At 41.1% G+C, this 27,652-nt stretch overlaps 1 protein-coding gene across 1 annotated transcript in view; it reads right to left on the bottom strand.

Moving 5' to 3' along the window:
• The window catches only part of PRDM1 (PR/SET domain 1), a gene marked incomplete at its 5' end in the record, with an annotated part of 105,264 nt that overhangs the window by 65,999 nt on the left and 11,613 nt on the right, over window positions 1–27,652 (bottom strand). The window lies entirely within an intron of this gene.

Below are 27,652 nucleotides of genomic sequence, written 5' to 3'. Positions count from 1 at the left end.
AGAGGGGAGACAGCAGCCTCTTCCACCGCCTTCCATCGCAGCCCAGAGAGGACCCGCTTCTCCCGCCTGAGCGGTTCAGTATGTGCCAGGAACTAGAGACGCAGGAAACCAGATCTGCTGCCAGGAGCCCACTGTCCTTATTCCATGGAAATGAAAGACAAGTTGCTTTGATCACCTGGGAGACCAACCACCTCCTCTGAAAGCCAACCCCACCTTGGCGGTGACTGCCTCCCCTCCCCCAGGAGCCCCACTCCCTCCGCTCTGGCTTGAGTATCAGGCTAATCAGTTTGATCTGACAGATTTTAATTACATTAATTAGGGCTTTTTCAGAATAGGCCTGATTAGCATCCTACCAAGGGTTTTGTGCTTCTCTAAAGCAGCTCTGCTAGAATTAGGACTTGTACTTTCATTTCCTCTAATAATGATTTTGTGTGTGTCTTGCTCAAGGTAAAAAAAAAATCAGATACTTGGTGTCACTGGGTGTGAGGGTGTATTTTATAATAAAATCACCCATGACGACCTGGAGTAGGCTCTGCACCTATCTAGGGAGCCTCGGTTGGGGAGAAGAGGTTGTCATTTAGAACGTGTGTCCAGAACACAAGCATTGGTTTGGTTTAGGCTTTGCCTGGTAAACTCTACACTTAGCTTGAGTTTTAAAATTCCAAGTTCTTCTAAATCTTTCCCCATACCTTCATCAGACTGAAGCACAGAGAAATAGATTCTTACCTCTATGTATTATTTTATCCATCACATTTCAGAGAGAACTAACGATAGCCACAAAAAAAGCCCTTCATTGTTTCTTAGAATAAAAATACCTTGAATGTCAACAAAGATTTTACTGAAAATATTTAACTACTTTCAGTCACTAATAAAAGAGAATAACATTGATTTTTCAGAACACTGTACAAAGATTAGCATGGCACATATATTCAGCCTTGTTGATCATTTGCACTAAAATTATTGCTTTAAAATATGTTGTTTTGAATAAGCCACAATAAATGAGGGCATAGTTCCAGACACCAGGAAGAAAATCTACCAAACTAAATAAACTTTGTTTGCTTTTTTAAACAGCTTAATATGAAACTAATTTTTTTTAACCACATATCTTAAGGAAAGCAGTAAAAGTGTGGACTTACGACCCTTAATCCACGTTTTGAATCCTACCGACACCCCTATCTCTCTGCTACAATTTGTGCAATAGCTACTTCTCTGGGGATTACTGTTGTTGTTCTTACTCACCTGAGCAATGTCACAATTATGATGGTGTTTTATTGGGATAGTTCCTGAGCTGGTTGAAACTTTGGTAAGACAGCTGAGAAATCACATTCTCTAGCCACTTGTCAGAAAGATAAAAGTAAAGGTTTTTTTAAAGTTACTTAAAATGTATTCTAGTGCCACATTTTCTATTTACAATGCAGCCAATTATCTTTAAAGGTTAACTTGGATTTAATATTTCTAACCATTTGGTTTTTCTAGTCACTTTAAAGTGAAAGCGAAGTTTTTGAAAGTGACTATGTATTCGCTTTTTTTTTCTGTTTTGAGGGGGGAAAAATATCAATAAAAATGGTGCTGACTGCCTTTTTATTATCAGCTGATTTTCACTGGAAGTCAGAGTGATCTTTCCTCCTTTCCTTGGTCTTATCTAGATGGATAGGATGTCCTTCGAGAAGGAAGCTGATTTAACTCTGTCTTGGATGACTACAGAGCTTATACCTGGCTAAACAATCACAAGAATGGGAATGATCCATTCACCTGCATGAGAAGTAGCAGGAATCCAAGCCTTTTAGCTCTGGGTCTTTGATCCACTTTGGATCAGACAATTAAGAATTTCTAGGAAGTATTAGCAAAAGATTAAATGAATTGATAGAAACACGTTATATGATTTGATATCAGTTACTGAACAGTACTGCTCACCCCACACCCAAATGTTTGCCGTGGGTAGGATCTATTTTATGCATTGAAGTGACACTTAACTTCTGGTTTCCTTTGGCAAAAAATACTAATGGACTCAACACAAGAAATATTCTCGTTCTTTTCCCCATTTAATTAGTATATATTCAGATAATACCAGTACATATACACCCAATCCCGGGCCTTGCCTAGTATTATAGGAACTAGCTACCATGACTTTAGTTATCAAGGTCTATTCTGATTTAATTACCCAGCACTGAAAGCAAATTCAAGATGTGTTTCACTTTTAATTAAGCAGAAAAATATATTCCTATGAAGCAAAGTCTAGGTAGTTTTTTCTGGACAGGATTTTGGAAGATGTGGCTTTCAGTGTTCCTACTGCTCTCCCCTCTCAACCCAAACCCAAGTGTGGAGCAACTACTGGGGCTGGGCAGGCCTGGATGGTGAGAGGGAGGCTTTGGGCTCTGCCAGCCTGAAGCTAAGACTTGAATGAAGAGACCTGGGGAAGCCTGGATGGAATTCCTGCCTGACCCCAAGATACTCAATTCCTAGTCCTGAGGCTCCAAACAGAATCCTTGGATATCCCCATGCATCCCCTCAGGAAAAACACAGCCTGAAGGTGTATTTTTTTGTAGTTGTAGGTGTAGTTGTTGTTAATTCTCACCTGAGGATATTTTTTCCAATTGATTTTTAGAAAGAGTGGAAAGGAGGGATGGAGGGAGAGAGAGAGAGAGAGATCGATATGAGAGAGACACATTGATTGGTTGCCTCTGGCTCCAACTCCTGCTGGAGCCCAGGATGGAACTCGCAACCCAGGTACGTGCCTTGACCGGGAATCGAACCCATGACCCTTCAGTCCGTGGGCCCATGCTCTAACCACTGAGCCAAACCAGCCAGGGCCTGGAGATGTATCTTGTCCTCTCCTTCCAACCAGAGATGAACAGTGAGTTGAATTATTTTTGCCCTGAGGCAAGGCAAGTGCTTCAAGTTGCTGCAAAAGTTGGAGAGTGGTATTAAAGGATTCTAATTCAAGCAGTTCGATTTCAGAGTCCATGTTACTATTACTTCTCCTGGAATGTTGTGTTGTTTATAGTGGGGGAAAAACAAGAAACTAAATACCTGTTACAGAGAATGGCTGAATACACTGTAATACAGCCAAACCAATGAATGCCAGGCACAAATTAAACAGAAGTTGGATCTGTTAGAAGGATTTCTATCATCCATTCATTGAGAAAAATGGAATATATATTATGACTCAATTTTTCAAAAACAATGACAGAAAATGTTATATATTTTTATGTTCCTCTATAATTATATGAGCATGGAAGGAGGTAATAGAAGATACACACTATGCTAACATTGAAAATGGAATTTTTATTCTTAATTCATAAAAATGCAAGTTAATAATAATTCTTTCATTAAAAAAGGAAAGAAAGAAAGAACATAGACAACTTTCTGATCTACTACTGTCAGGTATGTATTCAGACAACACCTGAGCCCCAAGGATACAGGTTTGAACTGGAAAGCTTGTTCACACAGAGAAGCTGCAGGCTGCTGCTGAAAGGATTCTTAATCACTGAGAAAGTAGAACAGAAACTACAAGTATATCTCATAAGCAGACTATCTGCAAGCCCTATTCAATCCTTTTCTTAGAGGCTAAGTACAGCCTGGTTTGAGTGTAGAAGGAGGTGATGTGCTTGCATTTGTGTGTGCAGGCACGCATGCACATGTGTATTTATTCTAACACCATTCTCTCCACTGCTCCAGTCTGTTTGGAATGATCCCGGAAAAGAGGGGACAAGTAAATCAGTTCAGCAGGTTACTGTTAGCCTGACGCTCTGATTTCTTCATTAATGTCAAGAAAAGGAGAACAATAGGTCCTAGCCATTAAGGCCCTCTCCGTTCAAGATAAGGAGTTAAACATGATAATCCATGCATTTAGCTGGGTTTCAAACCTTTGGCTGCTTACTCATGTCTTCCTCACTGTGCACTGCCCAAACACACAGAGAATGTTTGGAAAGCCCTGGTCTTAGGGGTGGGGGAAAGGAGAAGGGTTTCTAGATAGGTGTCTGGAGAGGAGGGTAAAAGATGGAGACCGAGAATTCACAGGGGTGGACAAGCCAGAGAGACTTCACAGGAAACCTTTCCTAGGAAATGAAACCATTTCTTAATTGCCACTTGGAAAATAGGCTAAACACAATCTCACTAAGCCTCTAAGGACTAGCTAACTGATTAAGTCAGGGATGTCAGGAAGAAATACTTGTTTCTAATATTATATGACAATTGATTTGTGACTAATCTATTTAGTACTATTGTTTTTGCAAACCAGCTTATTTTAACTTCTTAACTAACATTTTAATCATGTTTCACTGAACACATTAGGAGTCAAATTATACACTTGAATGTAATGGTAAGAATAGATAGAAGGAAGCAAATTCCAGGTGGTCTACATGTCAATCCTTACAAAATAAAAACAATAACTAAAAAGGAAAAATACTGTGGTTGCTTCCTGAAATGAATAGGTTTAAGAATGTAGACTTGTCTGATAAGTTGGCATGATGTTTCAGAAGCATGTAGGAGTAACCACAATAGTAACTACAGGGGACAACTCATTTTCCTATAATCAATATGCAAGCTAGTATGGAAATTTATGAAACTATAACAGGGATTGATTCACTTCTCTCTTAGGTGAAAAAAAACTTAAGACAGACTTCTATGAATACACTGACCAAATAGAATTTCTATTCTTGACATAAAAAATCTATATCCACAACAGTGCTCCCTACCTGTCTCTCTTCTAAAAAATACTCTCTCTTTGAGGAAACCTCTTAGTCTCTCTCCGCCCTTCCGACACAAACTAAAAAGGTAGAGATGACCCCAAGAAATTGATTGTGGGAGGCAACCAACCGATGTGCCTCTCTCACATCGATGTTTCTCTCTCTCTTTCTCTCCCCCTTCCACTCTCTCTGAAAGAGCAATGGGAAAAATATCCTCGGGTGAGAATTAAAAAAAAAAGGAAGAAAATTCTAATATATTGTATAACATAGACAAACTTTAAGGATATTATGTAAGAGTTTCAGGTTTGCAAAATGAAAAGAGTTCTGGAGATAAATGATGGTGATGGTTGCAAAACAGTATGAATGTGCTTAATATCACTTAACTGTACACTAAAAAATGGTTAAGAGGGTAAGTTTTATTTTATGTATGATTTACCACAATAAAAAAAATAGTCCCAAAGTAAATTTAAACAACAACAAAAATTAACCTTTGGGAATTGTTTTAGCCAAGTAATTGGTAAGGCTGGACTAAGACCTAAATAAGAAATTCTCTAGAAGTTGCCAGCTGAAAATCAAGCCTGGGTACAGTATTGGTAGGTTCCCAAAGTGTGGATGGGAAAAAAGCAAGGGCTTTATCAGCTGTATGCCTAGTCTCTATGTTCTGCTTGTATTTTCCTTTTTGTGACCTTTGGAAGATAATAAAATATATTACTCAAACACCAAAAATCAAGGGTGTATGTTTTTCTCACTGATTCTGAAGCAGATTGTTCTTATCCATAGAATCTATCAGAGATTACTGAGGAATGTGTTTGAAAGGAAAGGAAAACAAAGAACAGAAAGTCCTAGGCCGGACTCTTTCTATCTCATTTAGCAGATAGTACGCACATCCTAAACCAAGTTTCCCATGCCCATGTGAGAAGCATGGGTTTCATCTTGTAAACTGGAATTTGAAAATATTTTAATCGCTTGATATTAGCTTTGGTTTGCTCTAATCAATGAAGAAAGCTACTAATGAAAAATGAAAAGTGATTTCAAAGAAGAATGTCAATAAGATTTCTCCTTACCATAGAAATCTGAAATATGCTACCAATGCTTCCTTATTTTGCGCTCCCACTGAACACTCTTAAAGTGATATGCTGACTCTGAGAAATGAGAAGATAATACCTACTAAGAACCATTTCCCTTCCCTTTTTGGAAAATCATTATAAGAGTTTTAAAAACAAATCTCAATGAAAGTTAGACATCACTATCACAAATCAATACTCATGGATGACTTACATTTCCAGTTGTAACTAATTGGTACTGAACCAGTTCTCCAAATAGAACACTGGACAAATATATGATACAAATGTTTTCAGATATAGAATAGGCAACACAGAACTGTGATCCTTGAGAGATGAAAAATCAACAAGGTGAGCTTGACCATCTACTCAGCTTTCTGCCTGCGGGTACCTACCAGACACCAGCAAAGGAAGGGAACCTAAAAAACCTATTGCGATCTCCTTATCCTGAGCTGCCAGATATCAAAGAACAAGCAGGCAGGAGTGGTTGAAATTTGTATGGCAAAAAAACAAAATGTAGGGAGTTATGCAGAGAAAGAGCTAAGAAATCTGCATAAGGATCTCCTTGAGTCTCTGACTGAATATATTTAGTATCTTTAAGGTGAAATTCCATAAGGCCATGAAGCAGATTAAATACCAGGGAGATATAAGTAGAACAATGACCACCAAGAAATGAGCAGACAATGGACTACTACTCAACAACATAAAGGAATGAACTCTTGGTACTTGCAACAACATGGGTGAATCTCAGAATCATTATGCTGAGTTAAAGAAGCTGAAAACGAGCACATCTGCAGGATGCCATTTATATAAAATTCTAGAAAATGCAATTTATAGTAACAGGAAGCAGATCAGTGTTTGTGGGTTGATAAGTGAAAGAAGGGGTGGATTAATGGATTACAAAGAGGCACAAAGAAAGTTTTTTTGGAGAGGGGCTGATAGAATGTATTATTTTGATTGTGGTGATAACTTCGCAGGTGTCTGCAGATGTCAAAACTTATCAAATTATACACTTTAAATATGTGTAGTTTGGTTTACTTCAATTTATACCTCAATACAGTGAAAAAACAAAATCAAACTTAGGTATATAAAATTATACCTATTATTTTTTAACTTAATACGATGTGAACACATTTCTATATTAATGTCTATATTTCTGTACTGTGGTTTTTTTTGTTCTTTTTTAAATATATCTTTATTGATTTCAGAGAGAGGAAACGAGAGGCAGAGAGAGAGAGAAACATCAATGATGAGAGAGTCATTGATCGGCTGCACCCCGCAACCCGGGCATGTGCCCTGACAGGGAATCGAACCCCGACAGCCTAGATCCTAGGTCGATGCTCAACCGCTGAGTCACGCCCGGCTGGGCTGTACTGTGTTTTAGTATTTCATTACAAGAACATACTTTGATTTATTTAACCAAACCCTTGTTATTGGATATTCAAGTTGCTTTCAACTGTCCACAATTACAACCCACAGACAGGAGTATTTTCAATGAGAGGACATGTAGAATTCTTAGTTGCATTACCTTAGTCAGTTAGAATATTACATGACAGGAGGTCCATTACAGTTCTGTTTCATAGCTGTGCACTTGGACTTAACCTTAGTCTTGGACTGCTGTGCTAAAAATATACACAATTGGATCAATAGGCACTGGAACAGCTCAATGTGAGGAAAATTCAACCCCAACAGAAGTGAAAGAAGCATTTGCTAAAATGGAGAATCCACCACATTATGTCTGAATGCAAAGAAAATGTTTAATCAGCCTTCAAAGAAAGACAAAAGAAAACATTTATTACAGGTACTCAATATGTATTCTGGGGTAGAAGAGGGATGCAGAAGAGCTCTCCAATAAAATTCTATCTCAGCTCTGTGGGTGCTGGAAGCTGATCTTGAACTAAGGAAAGTGAATTAATTCAGTATTTGCAAACTCATCCCCAGAGATCATGTGTAATGAGTTGGAATGGCCTAAAACCCAGCAATAAGAGATGGTGAATGGTCAACAAAGCAGCCAAAGACATTTCATTTGGGGGAAGGAGGATGGGAGGAGGGTGGGAAGGAGGAGGAGGGGAGGAGGAGGGGAGGAGGGAGGGAGGAGGGGAGGAGGGGGAAGGGAGGGAGGAGGGAAGGAGGAAGGGAGGAGGGGCGGGAGGGAGGGAGGAGGGGAGGAGGGGGAAGGGAGGGAGGAGGGAAGGAGGAAGGGAGGAGGGGCGGGAGGGAGGAGGAGGGAGGAAGAGAGGAGGAGGGGAGGAGGGAGGGAGGAGGGGAGGAAGGGGAGGGGAGGGGAGGAGGGAAGGGAAGGGAAGGGAAAGGGGAGGGGAGGAGGGGAGGAGAAGAAATGCATTACTTTTTTCTCCCCCAAGCTAGAGGCAATTTTCCCCAAATGATCAACTCAAAAGCACTGTTCTAGGCTAAAAGAATAATACATTATGTGATCCTTACCTGGCACTCCTAAGAAGAAACAATCCGCTCAGCTCTCCCTCCTCCCGCCTCCCGGGCGCACCCCTACTCTCCATGCCTCCCGCTCGGCCTGGGCCCCGCCGGAGCAGGCCTCTCCTTCATGCCAAAGCTGCCCTTTGAAGTCTGCCCTCCCATTAGGGCTCCGGTGTAGGTATTCAGGCTGATCACACAAGCCCAGCGGAATCCCCGGCCCATGCCCGCTCTGTCGTATACAGTTGTTTCATGTGGCCTGTGATTTACAGTCTTAATTAATGCTCAAAAGAAGAAGAGCACATCTTTGGTGGAGCTTTTCCCCCCTTCTTTCTACAAAACAGGACTCTTGGGGTTTCTGTGGACATTGTGCAGGATGGTTTTGCCAAATGGAATGAAGCACACTTAATACTTTTCCTTTATAACCTTTGCCATAAATCAGCTGGCACTCCGTTTGCACAAGTGCAGCGATTAATGTCCTGCCCCTCCCCCAGCACTTCCCGAATTTTAAACAAAGTAGGAATAAACTGAGGGTGAGCAGAACCAGCGGGGCCAGTAAATCAGTTTAATGAGATCCGAATAGATCACATAGGACATATTGTGGAAAAATAAGGTGGGTGGTGGGGATCTGAATTTCAACAGCACGGGAGCGGCGAAGGCCCAGGGAGAGATAGATGGAAGTCACGGGAGGCGATGCTCCAACTCTGACACATGTCTTCGGTAAAAACAGCACATCTTACATTCTCGTTCCCATTTGCTGAAGCTTACTGCTGTGACTCTTGAGCGTTAGCGCTGTTTCCTGTCTGTGGTTTTGCTGTTCCATGTTTTCCCACAGATGGGGAGCTTTCTGTTTGCTGCTCCTCTCCATGAGCGTCTTGATCTGCTTTCATTCTTAGTCTACGTGTCCCTTGCACAAACACTCGTCTTTGTGTGCGCACACGCCTCGTTATGTGAGATGGGAAGAATAAAGACCTGCACATCTAAGGGCTGAGCTAAGTAAGAAGTAAGAGAGTAATTATTAGGTTATCCCCATCTGGTGCGGAGCTGCTCCGTACACCCTTCACTTACTGTCACTAACAGCAGGAAATTTACGCTCCTCCCTCCCCTCCTCGGCATCAGAGAAAAACAGATTGTTCAGTTTTCTGCTCTTTAAATCAAACACACAAACAGGATTCCTCCTATATTGAAAACTACAGTACAGTAAAGAAGAAAGCAACCTTATTTCAAGGAAGTTGTCTGATTACCTATTTCCTTCACGTTGCTCACGAGCAGAAAGATACCATTGTAGGTGCCTGTTAATAGAGCTCTCAGGAGTTACAGAATTTTCAAGGAGATCATTGAAGGAAATAAAGCAAAAGGAATGAGAGAAAATAAAAGAATGCCTTCGTAATGTTTCACTTGCTTTACGAAATGCACAAGGTCTGTTTCAAAACTTCCGAGTCCCGAGTGCCAGTATTTGATTAGCAACTTTTAGTCATGTTTGTTCTCATTACACTTCGTGACTAAACACCAGAAAGACATTAATTTGACGTGTTAGAAGGCCAACTGACTGTGAGAAAACTGCACAAGCAACTTAACTCCCAAAAGAGTACCTACTTGATAGTAAGAAGATGCAAAATAATGCCATGTTATTACACGTTTAAGACTTAGCTATGGAAGGATACAAATCATTCTCTTTCCTTAGGAGAGACATGGAAACTGCTCGTACACACCTCTCTCGTCTCAATGAAGCCTCACCATGCCAAGCAGCCTCTGAGTCACGTACTAAAAAGTTCCTTCTAGGAAGCAGATTCAGGACTTGGCTACTCCAAATCTGCATTTCAACTGGAAAACAATTTTTAAAAGCACAGTCCTTAATTTGCCTCAGCATGGGTAATAAACACTAATTAAATGTTTTTACGCTTAAAAAATTGTCAGCATAATAAACCCGAGGAACGCCAGTGAGCGGAAGTTATGTATCATCTATGGCAAATTCAGTCCTCTCATGCTTCTGCAGTATTTTGTACCATGGATCATGTCAAGCACATGGCATAAAAGTTAATGGATTCAACAACACAAAGGAATACATCTGTGGAAGAGCCTAAATTACACAATAACAATTTTGCATTTTAACATTTAGGCCTTTAGTGTTTTTTAAGCTTAACATAAGGTCTCCATCTCCACTGCTCCTCCCCTTCTTTTCTCCTTTTAAATGGGAAAGAAGTTGATTGATAACATATTTCAGCTTCACCAGATAGCCCAGACTGGGTGTGCTTGTTTAAAAAAGATCTCAACTACATGCAGCATGATTTAGTTTTAAATCATTATTTTTGCATACTCTTTCCTTTCCTGGCAGAGGTCAAAGATGCTCTACCTTGCAGAGTTGTAAGAAACAGAATATGTGGCGGACTGTGAGGTTCACTCCCAAGTGCTAGAGCCTAATCACCTTCCTCTGCACAGAACCATTTCTATTTCCTTTTCTTTCTTTTTTACAAGCATGGAAATATTGCTTTATTACTTAACACATATTCTAACTGCAAATTGGATGGCTAAGAAGGAATAGGGATTTCATTACCTAGAGCATGACAACCGCCTGGAAAGACAAGTTAAACACAGAGTCTGGTGCAGCTGTGCATAAAGCCACTGCTAATTCTCTTCCTTCCCCATGGAAAAACCAGTGCCTTCCTTGGTGCTCTATTGGATAAAAAAGATAGATTCAGATTCGGTGAAATTTAAAAAGCTCCACACCTTCTTATGGGACTTCTGCCAGACAGATGATTAAGAATGCAGAAAATAGTCTGGCAGGAGTGGCTCAGTTGGTGGGAACATCATCCTGTACACCAAAAAGTTCTCAGGTTTGAGTCCCAGTCAGGGCACACGCCTGGGTTGCAGGTTTGATCCCCAGCTGGGAAGCATATGGAAGGCAACCCATTGTTGTTTCTCTCTCACATCAATGTTTCTCTCTTTCTCTTCTCTCCCTTCCTATCTCTAAGCATGTCCTCCTGTGAGGATTTTAAAAAAAAAGTGCAGAAAATAATAGTTTGAATTTACAGTATAATGACATTTTCAAATGTCACATGTCTGTCTCATGAGAAAACTCATTTCCTTTCATAGAAGGGCAGTCTGAGACAATTTTAAAATTTCAATTTCAATCTGTCATTGTTATCATACCATGCAAATAAAATTAAGTGTATGTCCTCTGAATGGGATATAATACTAATTTGGGGGAGGGGTAAATGTTATCTCATTGTAAAAACAGTAAGAGTGTATAACAATTTTTTAAAGGCCAAAGATCCTTGAGACTTTGAAGAAAGCTATAATCATAGCCATAGGCACATGAACTCTTGCATTTAATTTTGGGGGTCTGTGGCCATCCTGAGATAGTCACAGGACCCTGCTCCATAGGGAAATATGGCCTAATTGGCACAAAAGGAATCAAATCGTCTTCAGGAACATGTCCATTGGAGAATATACGTGTAGGCACTTGCCTTGATTTTTCTGAATGTGTTATCAGAGAAAAAGTAAAGACTCACGTCACAGCTGAGATGCGGTAGAAAGACAATTTGCAGTGAGATGCCAGCAGATTACATGAGCAGCAGTCCCAGACCTGCCACAGGCCATGTGGCCTGTGTCATCTTAATTAACCCCAGTTTCCTTGTTTGTAAAATGCGGACAGAAGTATGCAAAGGGTGTCCAAAGGACAGGCTTTTTCAGGTATTAGGTGTGGTTCCCACCTAAAGGAAGAGCTAAGAATCCAGCTTACTTGGCAGAGATGACAAGACGCGGAATTAAGCCAAGTTCTGGCAAGTGAAGGAAAATGACCTCCCTTGCCTATATAAGGAAAGCTTCCTGGAGGAGTGAGGGCTGATCAGAAGTTACTTTAAATCACTAAAATCTAAACCACTATTAAATCCTAAGGTAGCTTTAGTAAAGTGCCAGAATCATAGAAACACTATAGAAAATACAACATAGTAGAGGAAAAGAAAGAAAATAATAATTATGTGCATGGTACATAATGGACCAAATAACCAATAGAGAGGCAACAAAGGTGGTGTCTACAAATCATGGCAATGCTCCACTGCCAGTCATTTACTTACTTACCAAAGACAGTGTTAACAAATTAATGACCAGATTTCCAAGCAGCAAAGCAGAAAATCAGAACAGGCAATCAGAAAGGATAAAGGAAACCACATTAATAACACAAGAGGGGCAGCTGACAGTCTTTCAGTGAGAAAGAAATGCAAAAGCAGAACACATGATGAAGAACCAAAAAAAAGCGCAGCAACCTGAAACCACCTCAGAGAAAACCAACTTTGTCTGTCTTGCTCCGCTCAAGGGGGCAATCTCAGTTACTGGGGGAGGAAATTTCAGCTGAAGGGAGACTGGCTGAAGTCCTGCACTGCCGCCCACCCTGTACACACACAGTCTTTGCTGGGTTTTCCTCCATCTCCCGCATCTTTTGTTGAAATTGGAATGGGAGTAGGGGAGGAGGTCAAGAAGGGAAACCACCCAAACATAGGAAACTGGAAGTACTTTAAAAAGAAAAAAACATAATTAAAGAATCTGATGTCTGTGAGCATGAAGCCTGCTCAGTTTACACTTGGCATCAGATTACACACTCTTGCCAGCGTGATTTAGTGTGCACACTTGTTTTTCTTCGATTATCAAAACCCAAATAAAGCTATCTTTAATAAGTTACTGTTACGAATGGCCTCCATTCCTACTCTGCTTATTAATGCTAGCTAGCCCTTTATAAAAGCCTAAAGCCACACCTTAGAGGGCCTGAAGTCAGAAAAAAAGAGCAAGCATGGGCTGGCCCAGGGGGAAATTCAGGTGAGATTGCTGGGAAGGCACAGTAAGGTGACCTACTCAAAGCTTTTTGCCATTTGGAAACAGATTCAGATGTGAAGGGTGAAGCCCAAATAATTAATGGTCAGCAATCACTTTATATACCATACAAGTCATAGAAGAGTGGTCTTGGGTGGAATGCTAAGAACATGGCTGTAGAATTTTCTCTGAATTGGGGCAAGCCTTCCCTTTGTTTCTATAAAATTCACCGTTAAGGATCAGCACAAGAAACTGGGAGTGAGAGTGCACGGTAGAGTACAAAGAATACTCAGAGGTTTGGCAGACCTGGACGGATCCAGATTAGTAGGTATAAACTTTGGGCAAACTGCTTGATCTCTCCAAGCTTTGGCTTCCTCATCTTGGAAATGGGGAAAATATACTCCAACCGCCCCCCCCCCACTCCTCCAGTCATCTCTCCCAGTTTCTATCCTATAATATAAATGTAAACTGCTGGTACACAAGTAGTACTAAGTAAATGTTGGTTCTCTCTCTCTCCTTATCTTTAATTAAAATTTCAAAAAGAGAAAAGAAAGTAAAAAGGAAAGTAAGCAAGTCAATGAACATAATAAATAATACATTATTTAGGTTCTGAGTCATCAATAAGTGGAATATTCACATCTCTTCTTCTAACCATTCCATTCTATTTTTAGCTAGCTTACTCCTCCCACAGATGAATGAAAATGAAAGTTAATCAAATTGTCTGTTCTAATTTTTAAAAATTGTAGAAGGAAGAAATAATCGAAAGCTATAAACTTACCCGATTTTTGTGATTTTCCTGTGTTTCAATTATTCATGTTATTTTGAGATGCCACCTGAGTGAATTTAGGTGAGTAAAGAACATATAAAAGATCATGCTTTTCTTAGAATATGAAAACCCTCTACACCAAATAATTTGTGTGGATACTCTACTCCCCAGGAGATGGGATATAACTCCGGTCTCCATCAGTATTGGCTGGGCATAATGACTTCCTTTCAAAGAGGGACAGTACAGAGAGGTGGGGGGAAGAGTTCTGTGGAGAAACCTGACAAACATTACCTCAGCCAGGTGATCAAGGTCAACATCTACAGTGATGAGTCATGTTGGTTATGTGTACCCTTGATATGATGTGATAAAATGGCACTTTATTGCTGTGGCCTTCTTCCCTAAAACCCATAACTCCAGTCTGATCATGAAAACATTTTTTTAGACAAATCCCAATTGAGGAACATTCTACAAAATACCTGACCAAGAACTCTTCAAACTGTCAAAGTCATGAAAAATAAGGAAAGTCTTGAGAAACTATCACAGACCCAATGAGCCTAAGGAGACATGACTATTAATGGAATGTGGTGTCCTGAATGGGATCTTGGAATAGAAAGAATATATTAGGTAAAAACTAAGGAAATTTGAAAAAAGTTAAGGACTTCAGTTAACAAAAGGTATCAATACTGGTTCATCAATTGTAACAAATGAATCGTGCTAATGTAAGATTAATAACAGAAGAAACTCCCTTTACTATCTTATTAATTTTTCTCAGATCTAATTCTGTTCTAAGAAAGCCAACCATAATCATTACAGTCTATTGCTAGCAAGGGTATTTTTCTAGGGTCAAATGTTTACTCATTCAAGCTTTGTCAAAAAACACATGGTGTTCTGCGGAAGGAATAGCTATCATTAGAAAATTAAGCTGCTTGATAAAGGCTGAGAAGGTCAAATACAAATGCCTTGGTATCTGCCCAACTTGGCCTCAGAGTACCATGGCCACATACAAGACCTTAGCAACCTTATCTAATAACGTCCTCACCAATAAATCCAATAAGCTGCCCTAGATTATCAGTACAGTTTTTTACAGCTCTACAGGTCCGCCACGTGCGATTTCATTTCTCCACATTCAAAACGACAGAGAACTTTTTTCCCATGCCCACCCCACCCCCCTTTCTTAGCCACCACAGGCTTTATTTCTCACTCCCAAAGTGGACCTGGCCTTCCTTCTGCCCCTGTTTCCATAGCATCACCGTGACTGACAGAGTCAACAGTGAGGGCCAACTCAGAGTCACCTCAGCATCCCTTCAGGGTCCCTTTGCAAGAAGGAAACGAACCCTGGCAGCTGGCCTTGGAAACAGGCTTGTTCAGCTTGGTCAAAGCTGCCGCATCATCCATCACTGAGAGAGAAGGGGACATCTGACGAGGGTCAGGCTGGCCAAGCAACTGCGTGAACTTACCACAAACCCCCTGGCTGCTTCCTCTGGCCTGTTGCTAAACTTAGTGGCAGTCTTCTTACAGGGTGCCCCCGGGCAGGGCAGGGTGGAGGTGCGCGGGTCAGCCTCCGCGGCGGTTCACGGTGGAGTCACAGGCCCACACTCAGGCGCGCAGGGCAGGGGTGTTTTCTATTAGCCCGTGTTCATCAATATTGCCTTCTGCCTGCCACGCTGTGTTTGGAAAATGGCTACATTTCTGCAGCTACTTCCTGTCATCTAAAAACGTGCTTTAACTTAAAATGAATTCCAAATAAACAAGATTGTTGCTTCAAAGTTGGCAGAGCTGAACAAATACCTTCGCATTCTCTTTTGTCCTTTACGAAGTAAACTCAAAACTCGTTTTCAATTCTTTTGTCATCTGACAGACAGATACGTGTTAAGTGCCTATGATATCTCTGCTTGTGACTCTACCCATGCAGGGCATAGAGAGAGAGTAAGACACACAAGACATGACCCTTACTCTCAAAGTTCCCAGTCTAAAAGGGGAGAAAGACAAAATGCAAATTATTACACACCATAAGTTTGTGATGGCATTAAGAAAGCAGTGTTAGTGATAACAGCCAAAAAGTAGAAACAACCCAAATATTCACCAACAGATGAATGGATAAACAAAGTGTGGTGTACGCATACGGTGGAATATTATTTAGCCATAAAAAGGAATGAAATTCTATATATGCAATGCTACAACATTCATGAACCTTGAAGGTATGACACTAAGTGAAAGGATCCAGACACAAGAAGACAAATATTGTACGATTCCACTTACATGAGATGCCTCGGAGTAACCAAATTCATAGAAACAGAAAGCAGAATAGAGGTTACCAGCAGCTGCGAGGGAAAGAGTTGTGGTTCTATGCAGACAGGGCTTCAGTTTGAGATGATGAAAAAGTTGTGGAAATGGATATTGCTGGTGGTTGGACAGCATTATGAATGTAATTAATGCTACTGAATTGCACTCTTAAAAATGGTTAAAATGATAAATTTTGTTATGTGTATTTTACCACAATTTTTTAACCTTTCTCAAAAAAAAGGAAACACTAGAAGAGTAAATGTCAAAGTCAAAATAAGAGTTAGGAATTTAGAAAATATTTATTTTTATTTTATATTTTGGATAGGTTACACAATATATGACTCAAAAATCAGAATAATATAAAAAGATATACAGGGAAGAGTCTCACCCATGGTCCTGTCCCCAACCTTGCCTCCCAGCAGCCCTCACATTCCCATCTGTCCATCCACTGATATGCTCCCTTCTTTATACTTCCAGTGCTTCTTTAGCAAACAGAAGTGAATACGAATAGATAATCTCATCTTTCCCTCTTTCTCACAGGAAAGGTGACATATTTGATTCAGTGTTTAGCACCTTGCTTTTTATTTAAATCTTGAGCATGAAATATTTTAATGCAAACTCAAAGCTGATGATTTTACACATTTGTAGGGGGAAAGAACACAAGATATGTCTCTTTACCAAAGTAGCACTTTTCAGTAAGTGCAGAGAAGTTCACTTTCTACATTGTTAACAAAAGTTTAAAAAAAAAATTGAGAGAAAGGAAAGAAATTTTAACTTCAAGAAGCATTAAGGTTGGCGGACTTGCCCTGGGGGAAAAGTTTACAATGTGTAAAGCTCCTCTTTCAAAGCAGTCTTATTTCCATAGGCAGCTAAGAGATTACCACCTTGTAAAAGAAAGGAAGAAATGAAACCGCCCCACCTTTGAGTTATCCGTCCAGAAAAGGGAACTTTGGGGTGGGGGTTGGGGGGCCGGCCTCTAGATGACCACTACTCTGCCTCCAAGTGCCAGGCTCTGGTCCTTTAAATTTAAGGAAGTTCACTGGGAGTCCCAGGGGACTGTGTCTTGAACTCTATGAACCTATTATGTCCCTGGGCCTCCTTCTCTTCTGTCAACCCAATCTCACAAAAGACAGACAAAACAAGCAAAATCCAGTCCATCATCTTCCCAAACTATTTTGGTCACGACAACTTCGACCAGAGAGAGAGAGAGAAAGAGAGAGAAAGAGAAAGGGAGAGAGAAACCTGTCACCAGAAAACCAACTGCTGCCTAAAATTTAAGATTCTACAAACAAAACAAAAAACAAACAACAACACACACACACACACACAACACCCACTTTCTATCTTCCGGATAAACCTAACACTTAGAAATGTGACAATGGTAAGGATTACGTATTAAAGGTACATAACCTATTTAAATAATCTGGTTTCAAACTTTTAAAAAATCTTAAACACTTCACCATTTGCATCTATTCAAATCATTCATTTATTCATATCTTTTGTTTCAGTATTTCTAGAGCATCTGTTGTATGCCAGGAACCGTTCCGGACGCTGAGGACACAACACTGAGCAAATCAGTAAGTCAGTTCCTCACTAAGTCAGCACTCTGGCTGAAGGGACAGGCAGGAAAGAAGCAAACAAACAGTATACACATCTAGACAGTGGCAAGAGCTATGAAGTGACAAAATAAAGCTCGGTAACAGGACGGGGAAGGAGGAAACTCTCTCAGACAGGAGCAGCAGGAAAGGCTCCTGTGAGGAGGTGGCCAATCCCAATGGGGGGGGGGACCCGGGAGGGAATGGCAGAGGACTGGGCGGCTGGACGGGGCGGGGGGGTGGGGTGGGGGGTAAGAGGTCAGAGAAGCAAGAAGGGGCCAGACAAGTCTGGCGTCACAGGTCAGGGGCTGGCCAACAATGGCCCAGAGGCCAAGTCTGGCCCACTCCTTATTTTGTATGGCCCATGAGCTGAGAATGAGTTTTACATTTTTAAATGGTTATAGAGAAAAAAATCAAAAGAATAATTAACCTGTGACATCTTCACAAGAAAATTCATGACACTCAAACTTCACCATATTTACCGATTTTCTCTTGTTGCTTTTGTGCTATGATGGCGGGGTTGAGATGCTGTGACGGAGATAGCACGGCCCACAGCTGTGGATTGAACTGTGTCCCCTCCGATGTTATATGTTGAAGTCTTAGCCTTCACCCACCGATGTAACGGTATTTGGAGCCCGAGCCTTTGGGAGATAATTCGGTTTAGATTAAGTCCGGAATATGGGGTCCTTGTGAGGGGATTAATGCCTTAGAAGGGATACCAGAGAGCTTGTCCTCCCCCCCCACACCAGCCCATGTGAGAAACAGCCACCCGCAAGCCAGAAAGAGGTCTCTCGCCAGAAACCGACCACGCTGGAAACCCTGATCCAGACCTTGCCAGCCCCCAGAACTGCGAGGAAATGCATTTCTGCTCTTTACTCCCTCCAGTCGACGGTACTTTGCTATGGCCGTCTGAGCAGGCTAAGACACACGGACAACCAGTGTTTCCTCTGTGGCCGTTATAGAAAAAGTATGCCAACTCCTGTTGTAGGCTACAGATTTTTATCCTAAAAAATGGAAAATGACTGGAGGGGCAGATCATGCTCAATGGGCAGATCTAATATTTGCTGTTTAAACCATTCAGAGTGGTTTTGACATTTTTGAGCAACCTGAAGGTCTCTGACAAGTTATTCTCCTGAGGCAGGACTCTGAGTCATTCATTTCAACAGATCTTCACGGGACACCCACAAAGACCCAGGCAGTGGCAAACCCTGCAGCCACTTCAGCATCCATGTCTCTGCTGGTACACACGGGCTCCTCCAAAACTCCTGGCAGCGCGAACAGAGAGGAAAAGTGTTGGTTCTATATGAAAACGACTCTTGAATGGAAGATGAAACTTTGAGGACAGGTCAAAAGGCAGTTTACTTACATGGTAAAGATAAGCTTAGTTAGGACAGGTGCCTATAAAATATTTGTTTCTGAAGGATATGGAAGGATGATGGATATACACTTACAAATATCAAGGATCTATTTATTGTTCAAGAGTAAGTTGTAAAGGGGAGGAAAAAGGAAATGGGCAGATCTTATCCATCTAACTGCATATGCTCACAGAAAACAGAACAAAACAAAAAAGCAGGAAACAAACTCCAAAACTTAAAAAATAAATCAGCATTTTCAAGCATACACAGGAACAAACAATCTTTTCCCTAGAATGTATCACTCAGGTTCGACTGCTCGGATTACTGAATTTTCTGAAGTTGCTCTAGAAAACCATTCCCCTGAATACCTCTCGGGGTGCATGCTGACAGTGAGAAGCCTTGTAAACTGCAAAGCAAGCACAACTCTGGGCTCTTTGAAGGGGGGAAGGGAGGAGGGGGGTCCTCAGCCAGGAGGCTGATTGAGAATTGGGAGTTTTAGCTACCAAGCAGTTTTCATTTGAACTGCATGTTGAGGTGAGCTTGAGGCTTCCGAGTCATCCCTCTTGGTAGCACCACTGCCAAAGAACAGTAGAAATGTCAATTTGTGAAAGGACTTCTGACCCCAACGCTTGCTCTCCCAGGACAGGGGGTGGACCCAGGAGAGAAAGAGGGGGTTCTTGACTTGGATCTGTGGGTACACCTGATCAGGGAGCACGGCATGGCATGCCCTTTTCCTCACACGTACGGGCTTACTCCACACCCCACCTCCCCAGCCTCCTACTTCTAGCTCCGAAAGGTAAGGCCCAAACATTTTTCATGCACTTGTCTAGAGACTAACTGAAAAATTCAGGACTCATGAAAAAAAGCACCAGAGAGACTTTTTAGGTTTCTGATAACATAAGGACATCCCAGTGCAGTGTCAACTTCCCTTTCCGGAGGCCTGACCAAAATCAAGTTTCTCATAGTGTTACCTCTGGGATTGTCTGTTTAAAAAAGTAAGAAATTTCAGCCTTCTGTATATCTTGGGTAATATCTGTAACAATACAACTTAATTCCTTAAAATAAAAAAGCTATACAAAATACACAGAAGAGAGCTACTTCAAGCCAGAAAGATAAAATGAGAGAGCCTAATGAAGAAGAAAAGTCACAGCACACGGGGATTAACAGGGCCTGTACCAGAGCGAGTTTTCAAACGAGGCTTTGCAGGCTGTTTCTGATGCTTTTCTGTGGCTGCAGCTGAAATCCTCAGACGTGTATTCCTGATTAGAAGGCCACTTGCTTCGCATGGGTCTTTTAAAATATGTGTCCCTGAGCAAGTCCATGCATGTGAAGCGATGTGAAGGGACCTCCAGTTCCCACAGGTTGAGCTCCCTGAGATCCCAGGAAAAGCTCGGGGCATTGTCCCATGCAGATTCCCTGCCAAAAGGGAGTTGTGCAATAACAAAGAACTCCTGACACAACCAGCATGTCCTGATAACACAGGTCCGCAGTGGCATGCGGCAGATAGCTACAGCTTTCGCACTTGTGCGTTTTGCGTGCCTTTTGTGACCTTAAAATCAGAAATTAAAAAAGGGAAATTTAAAAAGAAAACCTGATGATAGATATAACAAGATTAATGAGTCTCAAGATAAATTGAAGCAAACTAGGCAATACTTTCCGAGATGGACTGATTGGATAAAGTGAAACACAAAACAATATACAGAAATGAGTTGGATGCCCAGGCAGATGTAAGGCTGTAAATATCACCCATAACTGTAGATTTCATATTTGGGATTCAACCAGAGTTGAATTGATTCATCTCATAATAAATAAATATATACAGGCTTTTCATTTCAATATATATGTTTATATTGTTTGCATATTTCTTGTAATATTAAGCTATCATATATATTTTATTTATTGAGATTCTGAGTAAACTTTTCTTTGAAAAAGGGGTTCTGCTCCTTAAGAAAAAAATAAAGGATCAGAAGTGCCTGCAGGAGAGTGCCCTAAAGATTCTTGAGTAGCTCAAGCTGTGAGACTTAATTATACAAGCTGGATTAGCTTGCAGAGGGCCTACACCAGCCTCACAGTACTCCACTGAGAGGAGCTTGGGCACATTTTGGGACCCCATAGCTTTCTGGAGCCTGTTGGACTTCTGCTGCCTCTGACCTGCCATGTTGGTGACTCAGATATTCAGAAGGGAAAGAAAAGCACATTTCCTCATGACAGATGCTCAGCAACTTTCTCTGGCCTCTGTTCTTTTCTGTTCACTTCTCCTTTAATTTCGGTGTCTCCTTTCCTACATGCATCCCTGACTTATTGATTCATTTGCTCTCCACTTAGATACAGTTATTTCTTTCCTCCATATGTACATATGTAGATATATTTTCTGCACCCTCTCCCCCCTTTACTATAGTTTTGAGTAAAAAAATTGTAGAAAAATCAAAACAAAACATAACCCTAGGTGAGTTGTTTGCCTAAAGGATGCTAATTACTCACCCAACTAAATTTGTAGCTTTCTATTTTTTTTATTTTTCATTGTTCATCTTAGTGTGCTCCAGCTCTCTGGACTAGAAGGAAAAGAAAGTAATCCTAAAAGCCCATGTTAAAGTTTGCTGTACTATAAATTAGAACTAGAATGAATCCACTGTGAAGCATATAAGTAACATTTTAAAACTTCACTGTCAAATACGTAATTCGGGTGGATTTCGTTCCTTTGGAATTTGTCCAATATCCTTGCTTCATATATCTTTTGTCAAAGCGAATTTACTTGACGCTGAGAAGCAAAAGCAAGTTGCGTAACAGCCCTCATGGAAGTGTCCTGGGAGAGATGATCTTGATGCAGATAGTGACTAAGGCAGTGAAGGCAGCTTGACCGAGGGGAGGGCACACACACATTGCAGAATGGTCACAGAATTGCGTTCCGGCTCGGGTCTTCGGGAGGGAAAGATGACGTCTGGCCGTGAACTGGCCCGGAGCTCTGTGGAGAAGGTGGTATTTAATCTGGACCTTGGTAAAAGGCAGGGTCGAAGGGGAGGAAATTCCAGGTGGGAGCGGAAGACAAGGCAAGCTAGATGGAAGAGAGATTGCCAGTAATCACACATCTATTTATTTTTTTCTGGGTTCATGGAAATGCTCGTAAATAATCAGGAGGAACAAAAATTGGTTATGGGACTGAATGAACTGAGAATAATTATTATTTTTATGACTTTGTTCAAAATATTGCTGATTTTAGAATCATTTTGTTTTCCAGGCATAAGGAAACCTATGTTTTGTTTTTTCCCCCTAGAATAATTTGGTAAATGATATTTTCATAAGCAATATTGAGGCATTTATATTTTTCTTCCTACTCAATCCCTCCAGAATTTGGCAACTCTTAATGAGTGAGTATTATTATTTTCTGGGTGACATGTTTGTTTGCATAAATCCAAGAAGAACCTGTTCTCTTTATAACAGGACACATACAGCCAGTTTCCAATTGTGGTTGTATTAACCAAAACTTTGACTGGAACGTCATGATCGAAAGAGACAGGCTTAGACTCTGGATGCCACCAGAAAGCATTAGGGAAGAAAGACGGAGTTTGAAGCTGATAAAAGCCCCTTGGGAAAATGGCCTGGTCCCTCACTTCTTCACATGGTTCGTGGCAGTCTTGCCAGGTAAGGGACGAAGGTTGCTCTTCTGGGAGATGGCAAAGAAAGAACCTCAAGACATTTTGGGAACCTCAAGAACTTAGGGACTCCACCCAAACCTATAGGTATTGCCCACACATCTATTTTAAACAAGCAGCAAGCAAATCTCTGAAGAAGCAGGGATCAGGGAATTAAGAGGCAGTCCCCAGCCCTGCCCTTACTCCAGGAACAGTGCGCTGCCGGGCACCCGCACCCCCCCCCTCCTGCAGGCAGATCTCACCTGACCGGGCCTATCCCTGCCTGCCTGCCATTCAGGGGAGGCAGGAAAACCCTAGAAAGCAGGACCTGCTTGACGTACTTTGTATCCTATACCAGGCACTCAGCAGATATTCGGTAAATGCTTGTTGATGTTAAAAAGAGGACACTAGGGGCAAAATAAATTGCGATTTTGAAAGGGTGGGAACCCAGTGCAGCTGCAGGGAGGCCTCAAGGAGCTAGGTACCTGGCTCTGCACAAGGACAGGAAGGAAGGTAAGCCTGGGAAAGAACTCCCACCAGTGTGAGTTATGTGAGAACTGTTGGGGCATTTCCTAAAAGGCTTTGACAAGAATGCAGGATTAAGGTGCTGGAAGTTTAGTTTGTGTGTAATGTAAAGCCATTAGACGCTCTGGAGATAAAAAGAGAATTCATCAAAATGGTACATTTTTCACTGACAAACACCCCAGTGAGTGAAAGGGGTGCAGTGGGGCAGAGGGCAGGCTTGGCCCCCGGCCTCATAGGGTACAGCATCTGGTTCATTAAGAAGCTTAGGCAGACACCACTGTGGAGGAAGAACTGGCCCTGGGAGACCCTGGAGCTGGAGAAAGTTTTAGCAGTTTAGGAAAATACAAAGAAGGCCGACCAGCATGACACAAAAGGAATGGCCTGGCAAGCCCTGATTTGCTAACCCTCAGGTGAGGAATGACAGTAGGAAAAGGTCTTAAGGAATAAAGAAGTAGGAAAAGTTCAGATAATGTGGGAAATGTATATAACATTCCCTTTATTTAAAAGTCTTAAAAAATTAAGAAGATCAAAAAAGAAGATCAAGAAAATTAGTTTTGCATATAGCTTTTTAATTGCCAGCTCCCCTTTATATTTACTTTCATATAATTTGGAAGTTGTAATAGAGCTGATCACTTTACACAAATAGTATGCTTAAATAGCATTATAATAAAAATGATAGCTGCCTTTGTCTCAAATAATTTTCAGTTCACCTAAATAACACATACCATGGTAATGAAGCAAACTAAAAAAAGTAAAACTCAACCACTCAGGGGGAAATAGGTCAGATCAAATTGTGGCTAGGCCCTAGTGAAACAAACTGGGGAAACTGCAAATAATTCATTTGCGCACAGTGTGTTAACTGTTAGTACACCTTCCAAATTATGTGCAAGTGGCATAAGCAATCCCTGAATGCAGCAGTTAGAAGAAACCTCAGACCTTTAAAACTAGCTATCATACATACAGCCTGGCCAAAGGAACAAGATGACTTTGCTTTGCTGTCCAAGTAGAGACGGCACGGAGGAGTCCTGCCTTCCCGTTTAATACTCTTTCCTGCCACAACACAGTGCCCAAGTGGGAGCAGACAGGCAGCTTCTGAGGGAGAACAGGGGTGGCTGGGGCCAGGACAGGCCTTCACCTCGAGGTGACAGGAGAAGGAGAGTCATTTCTCCATTATGTGTACCACCAGAGCCCAAAGGATGCTTTGGTGATATCTTATTTTCATCCCCCCCCCCTTTTTTTATGGAGGGATGGAGTGGGGATAACGAATGAGAGGATGGGGAAGAAGGAAGGTGTCTTCAAATTACGAACAGGATAAAATGATATCTGAAGTTAAATGACATTTTAAGAGAATCTGTAGCTTCAGTTCAATCCTAGTTTAGGTTCACACCTCATGGCAAATTTATTAAAGACTCATGGCAAGCTCAGTAGGCAGGGGCCCTCTGAGGAGGCAAAGCAGCTCCTTTCCCTTGACAGGTCTTCCCCTCCTGAAGAAGTAAAGATTATGCTAGGGGCCAGTAATCAGCTGCTCAGTTGTTGTGTAGAGAAGCCATCCTTACCAGGGGAGGAAAAGAAAAGAGACAAAAAAAAAAAAAAAAAGACAGGACACCATCAGTCTTGGCTGAGTCTGAACACACCCATAAGGAGAGAGGCTTAAGTGTTTACACACAGCATGTTTGCCTCAATCTAAACAAGAATCTGATCTCCCAGGAATATAGCACTTTCCATGCTCGGAGGAGTCAGACACCTTCACAAGAACGAAGTGGAACCTGTGAGGAAGGAGTAAACAGTTTGGATGAGGACTGTTGTTGTTTCGAACTTAAGAGGCTACAAGTGGCTCATCTGGGGTCACAAAATCCAGTTGGCAACTTACTTCAGGCCTCAGAAGTCTTTAGAAGCCAGAGAAATAACCTTTCTGGAATCCAGAATTATAAACCCCAAGGGAATCTCAATCCTTAAGGATAGCTAGAGCTAAAAAGTCGTCTGGTTTCCAATGTTCAAACTGTATTGAAGATGTTTATGAAAGAACATGTAGCATGATCATCAAGATTTAAATCCACAAGCAGCATGTATTTCAGTAGAGAGAGTCTAAGTATTTTCCTGTAGTGCAATTTTTCTTCTCCCATATTCAATCCCCCCTCAATAAAGGGGACAGGAAATCCTTAAATTTTATATTTCCAGCCAGGCTTGGACTAAATGTTTTAATAAAAATTAATAGTGCAATGTGTAAAAAAAAAAAAAAATTGAATCTAATGGCGAAGCTTCTGAACGCAAAGTTTGGAATTAAAAGTTGCCCCCCCCCCCAACCCCGCAATTTAAAACATTTCTCGTATTGATTTTACTCAAAACCTAACGTCAAAGGAGTCCCTGTGGACAAACAGAAAATCTAAACCTCATTGATTTTGCGAGTTCCTGGTAGATTTGTACAAAATCAGTTCTCTTGAAATTAAACACCTAGTTTGACAGCTTCACTAATTACAGTCTGCTCTACAGAGGAAGGCCAAGTCCTGTGGCCACGCAGACAGATTAGCCACAGTTACTCAATAAAACAACTATTTAGTAGAGACAAACCCTGGGAGAGAAACCTAAGAAGTCATGTGCATATCCAAACAGGCTGCGCCAGTGTAAAGAAATCCCCTTAAGTCACTTTCGGCTTCATTAGCACATGAAAATGGGGTAATTGAACATTCTTTAGCCTTCCATCAAGTGCCAAAATCAATCATTCATGGAAATTAAGTTTTGATAAGAGGTGTTTAAACACTGTCAAAGACTTCTTGAATGTGTCATTCTTTCAGCCCCCAGAAATTCCAGCCAACACTTAACTGTACAAAAGGAAGGAAAATTAAAGGTATCAGTCCTGTTGTAACCCTATGACATTATTAGAAGAACCATAGACCGGAAGACGAAATCTAGAAAGGAGTGTATTGCTTCCACAAAAACATTAATTTTTGGGGGGGGGGTTCTTTTCATAAATATATCATTCCTAACAGTTGTTTTGATAAGCGCATAGGATACATTTTTAACTAAACATCTATTCTAAGAAAAGGTAGTTTTATGCTGACCACATATTTTAAATCATAATGCCAAAATGTATAAAAAACTTTAAAGTGCTTTAATATATTCATAACAACATAATGTGTCATGCTATTACCACTATCAGTAGCCTTCCTGAAAAAAATTTTTTTTCATCCAGGCTTTGTGTTTCCCAAAACCACAAAGCAATAATGCAATAAACCTTCAAGGGAAAGAATGAGGTTTAGAACAATCTATTACTCCCCCACAAGCAAAACCTTCCCTTCTCCCCAGATTAGTTATCTTCTGAATTGTAAGAAAACCAAAAAGTAAACCACTTCAAAATCACTTGGCTCTTTGGTCAAACTATATTCTTTCAACCTGCAAATATTTGCAAAGGGTCAAGAAGTTACTCAGGTTATGCTTACCTTTGATGCCACAAATACCAGTCTTTTAAGCAATATTGATCAATGGTTACATTCATTTTTACTGAACAAAAGGATTCTAAACCAAGGGGATCTGATGAAAGATGAACAATCTGTTTCAATATTTATGTTAGCATGTTGTTATTGTGGGGGGGGTTTTTATGTTTTTTTGTTTGTTTGTTTTTTTACCTCCAATAGCTCAAATTTACCATATCCATATAGAAACACACATTCCATCTCAGAAGCACCTGGAAGGTCGGACCCAGTGGCTTTCTGTCTAGTCGCCTATCAAAAACTTGGTTACAATGAGCGAGTGCTGAGGTCAGGCCGCGGAGAGCTAGTCCACCTCCTTTCCCTTTTCAGGCAGTTTAACCCCCTGGAAAGCTGTGATCTGACTGCCAGCAAACACACGCTCCCATATTTTGTACTGTCAGGTATAGATTTCAGAAAGGGAGGGAGTATTACCCACAAAACAAAATGACTCTTGCTAAAACAGTCCGTACAGCCTACCATCCTGTCTGCTACTAAAAGAAAGGGCAACAGCCCCCCCTCCATCCGCCACCCCCCCCCCCAGCCTTTGAAGAAGAGGCCGCTGTCAAAGCAGCAATGCTGCAATTCAGACGCGTGAGCCTATCGCCTTCAGAGCCACGTGTGCTCGCCCCCCAAAACTGGCGCGATCCAATCTAGATCTGGGGTGAAAGTGCTCTTTACAGTCCACAACACCACCTACAAAACCCGGGACTTCAGCAACTGGACAAGGCATGGAAAGCACAGGCACTGACTACCACCCTGCCTTCTCAAGCGATCAAAAGAAATAACCGATTTTGCCTAGACAATGGTCCAGAAATCTAACTAATCTAAACTATAAAATAAGAAAATAGTGACAAAGACTAGACTACACTTTGTAAACAAAGACCTCTTAGAGCCAGAAGTATGTTAAGGGTCCAAAATTTAAAAAATGCAAAAGATAAAACTAATTTTTAGAAATGTTTACAGTATACTTAAAATAAATACAATGTAATATATCAATTATTATGTCTCAATTTTTTAAAATGTCTAAGAATAATAAGGAAGCCAGGC

Source organism: Miniopterus schreibersii, assembly GCF_964146895.1.
Source record: "Miniopterus schreibersii genome assembly, chromosome: 6".
Classification (NCBI taxonomy): domain Eukaryota; kingdom Metazoa; phylum Chordata; class Mammalia; order Chiroptera; family Miniopteridae; genus Miniopterus; species Miniopterus schreibersii.
This window is presented reverse-complemented; position numbering and strand designations above follow the sequence as displayed.